Source organism: Prunus dulcis, chromosome 1, assembly GCF_902201215.1.
Source record: "Prunus dulcis chromosome 1, ALMONDv2, whole genome shotgun sequence".
Taxonomy (NCBI): Eukaryota; Viridiplantae; Streptophyta; class Magnoliopsida; order Rosales; family Rosaceae; genus Prunus; species Prunus dulcis.
This window is the reverse complement of record NC_047650.1, coordinates 8,137,411-8,145,435: the sequence shown is the minus strand read 5'-3', so window position 1 is coordinate 8,145,435 and position 8,025 is coordinate 8,137,411. Positions and strand designations below refer to the sequence as shown.

The 8,025-nt window shown below is 45.2% G+C and overlaps 1 pseudogene; it reads right to left on the bottom strand.

Annotated features, from left to right (window-relative positions):
* Window positions 1–189: 189 nt before the first annotated feature.
* LOC117635287 lies at window positions 190–1,227 on the bottom strand (annotated as a pseudogene).
* Window positions 1,228–8,025: the final 6,798 nt, after the last annotated feature.

The window sequence follows — 8,025 nt, the reverse complement described above, 5'->3', positions numbered from 1 at the left end:
CGAAATTATTTTAGGTTTAGCTTTTATTTGTTTTGGGAAACTTGTAGGTGGTTATTTTTAACAAGCTTATTTTGTTGCTTTTTAAATAGCACTTCACTACTTTTTATTTACCCTTGATGCAATAAACAAAACATAGTAGTAAAAACAAAACAAATTTAAAGCAAAAATGGATTCATAAAACAGAAAAAGTCAGCCTTGTTCTTTTTCTATCCCGGGGTCTGTCTGTATAGCCTGCGAATCCCACATGGTTGGGTAGAAGTTCTTTAACCATTTGCCATTGATTGGGGCAGCGTGAATAACTCCATCTCGGTCCTACAACCTGTATGCCCCCATTCCGAGGATCTGGTTAATTATAAAAGGGCCTTCCCACGTAGGTGTCCATTTCCCATATCCAGCTATGTGTGCTCCAAGGGGCAGAATTGCCTTCCAGACTATTTCTCCCTCTTCAAAACTCTTGTCTCTGACTCTTTTGTTGTAAGCCCTTGACACGGCCTGTTTTCCTGCTAAGAGTTTGTTGAGGGTGTCAATCCTACTTGCATCCAATTCTTCCAATTCAAGTGACATGGCTTGAGAGTAGTCTTCTCCTGTGAGACCGTGCTGGTGAGCAATTCTAAGAGACTGGACTGCTATCTCCATGGGAAGAATTGCATCATGGCCGTAGGTCAGAGCATAGGGGGTCATGCCAGTTGCTTCTCTTTTTGAAGTTCTGTATGCCCACAAAGTCTCTGATAACTTTTCATGCCACTGCTTTGGATTCTTCTCCAGCATCTTTCTGATGATATTGATAATCACCTTGTTACTTGATTCTGCCTGTCCATTAGCTTGAGCATAATAAGGGGTAGATTGAAGCAGTTTGAACTTGAATGTTTCCGCCATATCTAGCATATCCCTAGATATGAAAGAAGAACCCCTATCAGTTGTGATTGATTCTGGAATGCCGAATCTTTGTATGATCTGTTCTTCTATAAAGGTGATGATCTCTTGAGAAGTTGTGGTTTTGATTGGCTTGGCCTCTACCCATTTGGTGAAATAGTCTGTGGCAACAATAATAAAACAATGCTGCTGGCTGCTGGCTGGATAGATTTTGCCAATGAGATCCATTGCCCATCCCCTAAAAGGCCATGGTTTTACCACTGGATTCATGGGAACAGAAGGAGCTTGCTGGATTGGGCCGTGCCTTTGACAAGCTTCACATCCCTTGGAATAGTTGATGCAATCCTTCAACATGGTTGGCCAGAAGTAGCCATACCTTCTAATTAACCAGCACATCTTTCTTCCCCCTTGGTGAGCCCCACAGATCCCCTCATGGGTTTCTCCCATGACTTTCATATATTCTGTCTTTCCAAGGCACCTTAATAGCACCTCATCCTTACTTTTTTGGACCAAATCTTCATTCCACATGAGGTAGTTTGTAGCCATGATTCTGACTCTTTTCTCAGAGGGCAGAGTGGGATATTGTAAGTAAGTCATGATAGGCTCCCTCCAATCGTCTTTAGTGATTAAGGCAGAATTGACTTCTATCTCCATTCCTCTAGTCAAAACAGATGGTAGACTTTTCCTTCCTATCTTGATGATCCTCTGGACGCAGTCTTCGGGCATTTGTATGCCTGATGCTACCTGAGCCAGTTCATTGGCTGCAAAGTTCTCTTCCCTTGGGATGTGTTCCCAAGTAGCTTCTCTAAATTCTGTCAACAGATTTCTAGCTGCTACTAGATATACAGCCAGGGAAGGATTTAGACATTTGTATTCTCCAGCAATCTGTTTTAAGACAAGCATGGAATCTCCCAAGATCTCCACGGATTGGATTCCTAATTCTACCAACATCTCAAGCCCTATAATCAAAGCTTCATACTCGGCCCTGTTGTTGGTGCACTGGAAATCTAATTGGAAGGAATAGCAATGTCTGACCCCCAATGGTTCCTCCAGAACAACCCCGGCTCCTGAAGCCTTATCTGTCTTTGATCCATCAAAATATAGTTTCCAAGGTGTAAGATGAATCGAATAGATTGGATTGTTAAGGCAAACATGAGCCCTAGTTAGTAGATTTGCATTTGCTATGTCCAAAGAGTCCATGTTTTCAATTTCCTCTCCTGGGTGATCTGCTAGGAAGTCTGCCACAGCTTGCCCTTTGACAGCTTTCTGGGGGACATACCTGAGGGGGAATTCTGTCAAAGCCAAAGTCCATTTCCCAATTCTGCCCCTCAGCATTGGTCTTGTCAACATATATTTGATTAAGTCTGTCTTGGCGATGATGTAGATAGTGTGTGGCAGCATGTAGTGTCTGAGTTTTACAGCAGTGAAATACAAGGCCAGGCAAAGCCTTTCTATCGCGGAATACCTTCTTTCCACTTCTGTTAATGTTCTGCTTAGATAGTAGACTGCTTGCTCCTTTCCTTCTTTGTTATCTTGAACTAGCAGACTTCCAATGGATACTTCTGATGCAGATACATAGAGCTTGAGTGGTCTGCCTCTTTTTGGTGGGGACAGAACTGGTGGATTTGAGAGGTAATCTTTTATTTCCTGGAAAGCCTGTTGGTGCTGTTCTTCCCACTTGAATGTTTGTTCCTGCTTTAGTCTTAACAGGGAAGAAAACGGGCTGAATCTTTCCTGCAGAATTAGATATGAATCTCCTTAGAAAATTGATTTTTCCTAGGAGACTCTGAAGTTCCCTTTTGTTTCGAGGTGGTAGGCTTCCATGATGGACTTTGCTTTATTTTTGTCAACCTCTATGCCTCTCTGGTGAACCAAGAATCCTAAGAAATTTCCTGCCTGGACTCCAAAAACACATTTTTTGGGGTTCATTTTTAATTTGTGCTGCCTCATTCTTAGGAATGCTTTTCTTAGACTTGATATGTGGTTTCCTTCCTCGGGGGATTTAATCACCACATCATCTATGTACACTTCTAAAGAATGTCCTATCATATCATGAAAAATGGAATTCATTGCCCTTTGATAGGTAGCACCCGCATTCCTTAAACCGAAAGGCATTACAGTATATTCGAAAGCACCTATATGCCCTGGGCACATGAAGGCTGTCTTGTGGATGTCTTGTTCTGCCATCATGATCTGGTTATAACCTGCATTGCCATCCATGAAAGATAGCATCTGGTTATGAGCAGCTCCGTCTATTAGCATGTCTGCCATTGGCATAGGATATTCGTCCTTGGGAGATGCTTCATTCAGATTTCTGTAATCCACACAGATTCTAACTGCCCCTGTTTTTCTTTTGAGAACAGGTACAATATTTGCTAACCAATCGGCATAGATGGCTGGCCTGATGAATCCTGCCTTGAGCAGCCTTTCTATCTCTTCTTTGACCTTTAGTTATGTGTCCATAGACATTCTTCTTCTGGCATGTTTAACTGGAAGGTAGCCATCTTTGATTGGCAGTTTGTGCTCTACTAACTGCCTGTCTAGTCCTGGCATCTCGTGATAATGCCAGGCAAAACAATCTTTGAACTCCTGCAAAAGTGCCATGAGTTCAGACTTGAGTGGTTCTTTTAAAAGTGTGCTGATGAAAGTAGGCCTTGGATCTTCTTCTGTCCCTAAGTTTATTTCTTGTAGAGGATCCTCCACTTCTGGCAGGGAGTCATCCAATGCTGCTGGTGCAAAATCTAATACTTCCTCCTGTAAAACTTCCTCTTCTTGTTCCTTTGTACTTTCGTGGGTGAATTCTGCCATATTGGTGGCTGGATTCTGTATGAAAAACTTCCTTTCTTCCCAGTATATCAACAATCTTTTTGTGATGGATCGGATTGTTGCAGCTCGATCCTTGTCCAGTTGATTGGGACTAATCATCAGAGTTCCTAGCATAAAAAGGTCTATTCCAGTCCTCCAGAGAATTGGCTAGACCTTCTTCAATGAGCCTTTGGGCCGTGACACCATGGGGGCGGCCGTTCTGGTTGACTCCAAAGAAAGTGAAAGGACCGAGGTCGTCATGATAATACCTCGCTTCAAGACACATGGCAGAGGGTAGGAATGGCCGTGGATCGGCCTCTACAATCTCCATGTGGCCTTCTTCATTCCATAGTGCTAACTGCTGGTGGAGGGTGGAAGGAACACAAAGGCTCTGGTGAATCCAATCCCTGCCAAGTAGTGCATTGTAAGTGGTGGAAGTGGTGTCTATCACAAAGAATGCTATTTTCAATTCTTTGCTTCCGACTATGACATCTACGTCTAAGATGCCATGAATTTTTGTGATGCCCCCAGCGAAGTTGGTGACGGTCAGACGTGTTGGAATCAAATCCTTCTCTGTTCTGCCCATCTTGATCAGCATTCTGTGGGGCAATAGATTAATGGCTGCACCTCCATCTATCATGATCTTGGAAATAGGAATACCTCCGAGGTTTGCCGTTATAAACAAAGGCCTGAGGTGATTTGCCATTTCTCTGGTTGGTTTGGAGAAACAAAGTTGCTCCGCAGCTGGGTTATTGGCTGTTCCGCCTATTCTGGGGTTGTCCGCTTGTCGTTCTGGTGGCTCCTTTGTTTCTATCAATCTGCATTCAAAGCTTTCCTGAGAGAAAACATCTCCTTCCAAAGTGCTTTCTTGTCCCTCGGCGGCCCTGAATTTTTCTGGTAGGATGAATACCATGTTAATTCCCAGATCACCCTGCAGCAGGTCCTCCAACTCTGCGCCAAAAGCTTCTGTTTCTGCATCCAATTCTTCCTCAAATTCCATCAGTTCTTCCCGTATCCTTCCGTCCAGTCATCCTGTTCTACAGTTCCGAGGGGTTCATTCCGATCATCTGCAGATGTTCCGTAGTCCAGTTGTTCTTCTTCATATTCCTCCGTGTAGTCGTCTTCTCCTTGTAGCGGGGTAGACTCGGATTTCTCTAGTGCCTGTATGATGTTGGGATGACTGCCGGATGACGAGGCTGGATGGATAGGAGATCTGGCTGAAGGTTCTGTTTCCAGTAGTTCCCTTGACTGACAAGCTTTCTGTTCTGTCTGGGGAAGTGCTTCAAGATTTTTTCCTTTCCTGGCAGAATTGGTCTCTGGATGTACCTGCGTATTATTCTGGCTCTTAAGATATGTGCAGTATTGCCTTTGGATCCTTCTTTTCTGAGTTCTGGTTAACTCCAGAGTTGGTCTACCGCTTTTTCCTACGGAGTACCATCTGCCCTCTATGATCGTTGCCAAGGGCTTTTCATTTCCGGGTGTCTTGATTGATATTTCCTTCCTGGGCTGCTCTGTCCTCCTTTCGCTGCATTGTGTAGGCCTAAAACAGTTCTTCTGTCTTGTTTTGTCTCGGGATGAGGTTCCAATCCTATCGAAGACACTAGGTGTGGGCTGATTTTGCCTGTCTAGAACCACTTCTAGCTCTGTTTCACATTTGCACCTGCTACAGAGCACTACCCCAGCCGATATGGTGGCTCTTGGTCTCTGACTGGTTTCCCTTATGATTCTTCTGCTTCTGCTGCAACTAGCATCTGTCATTGGCTGAGTTTCCCTCTGTTCTGGCCAATTCAAGTTGACCATATTGACTTGTGGTTGAGGGAAAGGATCTGTCGTGACCGATGGAGGTTTTTCTGCCAGTTTCAACCTTCCTGCCGTTATCCCTTCTTGTATTACGTCCCTGAAAACAACACAACTATTGGTAGAATGGTTCCAAGAGTTGTGCCACCTGCAGTACTGTCTGCCCTTGAGTTCTTCCGGCTTGGGTATTCTGTGGGGCGTTTCTATTGCCTTCTGTAGCAGCATTTCATCGAACAAAGCATCAACCTTGGTTAAATCAAAAGAGTAAACCTTGTTTTGCATTGGCTTGTTGGGAACGAATCCTCCCGTGAATGGTGGGGGCTTTTGGTCTTTAGGTGGCTTTGTAAGGGCTTTGCAACTAATGGGATGTTTTAGTTTTGCCATTTCTGCCACTGAAACCTCTCTCTCTTCTGATTCTTCTGTATCTTCCTGTGATTCCACCCCAATCAGGTGGACTGAAGAAGAAGGGGTTTTGTAATAAGTACCTTTGGAGGAGTTCCTTCTTTGCTGTTCTTCCCTGAGTAACTCCTCATATTTGGATGCTTTATCAGCCAGTTCTGCCAGGTCCCCGAACAACATTCCGTCGAACCTCTTCCTGAGAGAGATTTTAAGGGCAGCTTGGGCCATCTGGATGAAATGTCTTTCTTCCATGGGGATTCGGCACTTCATTTTGAGCTTTCTGAACCTGGTTATGAAATCTTGAGCCGGTTCATCTTCGCTTTGCTTGAGGGCAGCTAGATCACTGATGGTGACTTCTGGCTGGATCCTGTAATAATAGTCATGGAAGACATTTTCCATCTGCTCCCAAGTTTGCACAGAATTGGCTGGCAGGCTGGTATACCAGGTGAAAGCCTGTCCAGAGAGAGAATTGCCGAAAAGTCTTAATTTCAACAGAGGGTTGTTCTCGATAGCTATGCATTGGACGGAGAACCTGCCTATATGTTCAACTGAGGAAGCATGGGGGTCCTCCCCGTTGAACAAGGTGAAGTTTGGTACTTTGAAACCTGGAGGCAACGGTATTTGATCGATGTAGGCTGGATATGGTTTTCTGTAAGTAGGCCTTTCCCCTCTCCTAGCCTCGGGTTCCATGATTTCTCTGATCATTCTTTGCAATGCCCCTATGTCATTCAAAGCATTGACGGGGGGAAGATTTTGTCCCTGTTCTGGCTGGACGTAATCGATCCTGGGCTCCGCTCTGTATGGTCTGGGTGGAGGTTCCTCTCTGTGCCCTTCCTGCTCTTCGATGTCTAGGTGATTTCTCCAGTTTGCCCCCAGCCTATTCCTGTCATGATTAGCAAAAAGGTTATTTCCCCCTCTGCCTCTTCTCCCTCTTGCGGGTGGAGGGAATGGATTAGGGTCCATCCTTCTGGGTCTATATGGCAATACTGCTGGTGGTCCAGGCTGAAGTGCCAAAGGTTGATCATGCTGGGCCACCAAGGGTGGAATGGGCTGAGGTTCTGGCTGGTTCTGCTGAACTAGTGCAAGGTCATCTGGTCGGGCTGGGGCTTCGTGTTCTTGATTAGGAAGGACTCCTTCCCTTGGACCAGCCTGGAGTTCTCTGTGATCTGGTAAACCAGCGACCTGTGCAACTAGGGGGTTTTCCTGGTATGGCCATGCTAGTCCTGGCGGAGGGCCGTAAGGGAGGTCTAACTGCTGGACTACAGCATCAGGGTTTGGGATTCTGGCCATGGCGGTTTCTCGGTCTTTCCGGAACTGCCTGTTAACCTGCCACTGCATCATTGCTGTCATATTATTGAGAGTGTCTTGGTTCCTTTGCACCGTGACTTCTTGTCGGAGTATTGACTCCTGTATTTGATTCATCTTTCTGGAGCTAGTCCTAGAACGTCTACTTCCTGTACTGCCGCGAGCTGATTGTCTAGCATCGCTTTCTTCTGACTCGGGACCTTCCCTGCGAGCCATTTGGTTTGTCTCCATATCTGGTGTGGATTCTGGCTAGAGCTTCCTGTATTTGTAAATCTGTGAACGGCTCTGTCAGAGTATGTATACTGAGAAGTCCCACTGGGCGTGCCAAATTGTTCACCCGTTTTTGCGTTTGGCTCCTGTGATGGAAGGGCGAAGTTCCCCACTGGCTTGGAGACCATGTGTTGGTCAACAAGTCAGCTTTCTTTGGTGTGCGAGCGTGCCACTGCTAGCAATGTAAATTCTAGCAGACTTCTTTTTAGAATAGATAACTTGCGCCCCAAGTTACTGACTTCTAAAACAAACGATTGTGAATTTGGGTGAGGAATATCTCCCAAGTAAGTTCTTTTCTTGCCTCAGACTGGTAAGGACTTTCATAATTTATCTCAGTATCAAACGGCTGTTCTGGCCAGAAATATTTGATAGAAGTTGGACTGTTTCAGGCAGAACTGCCTTTTACAAAACAATAAATATGCATATCGACTCTAGGAAGGTTAAAAGATGGCCGGAACTTCGTTTCTGCTTGGATGGGAGGTTCTAGTTTGGGCTGGACTGGACGTGCCTGGGCCGGTCCGTACTGCTTCGTGACTTCAGACGCTAGGCTGACCTATGAATCGATACCAAAGTTTG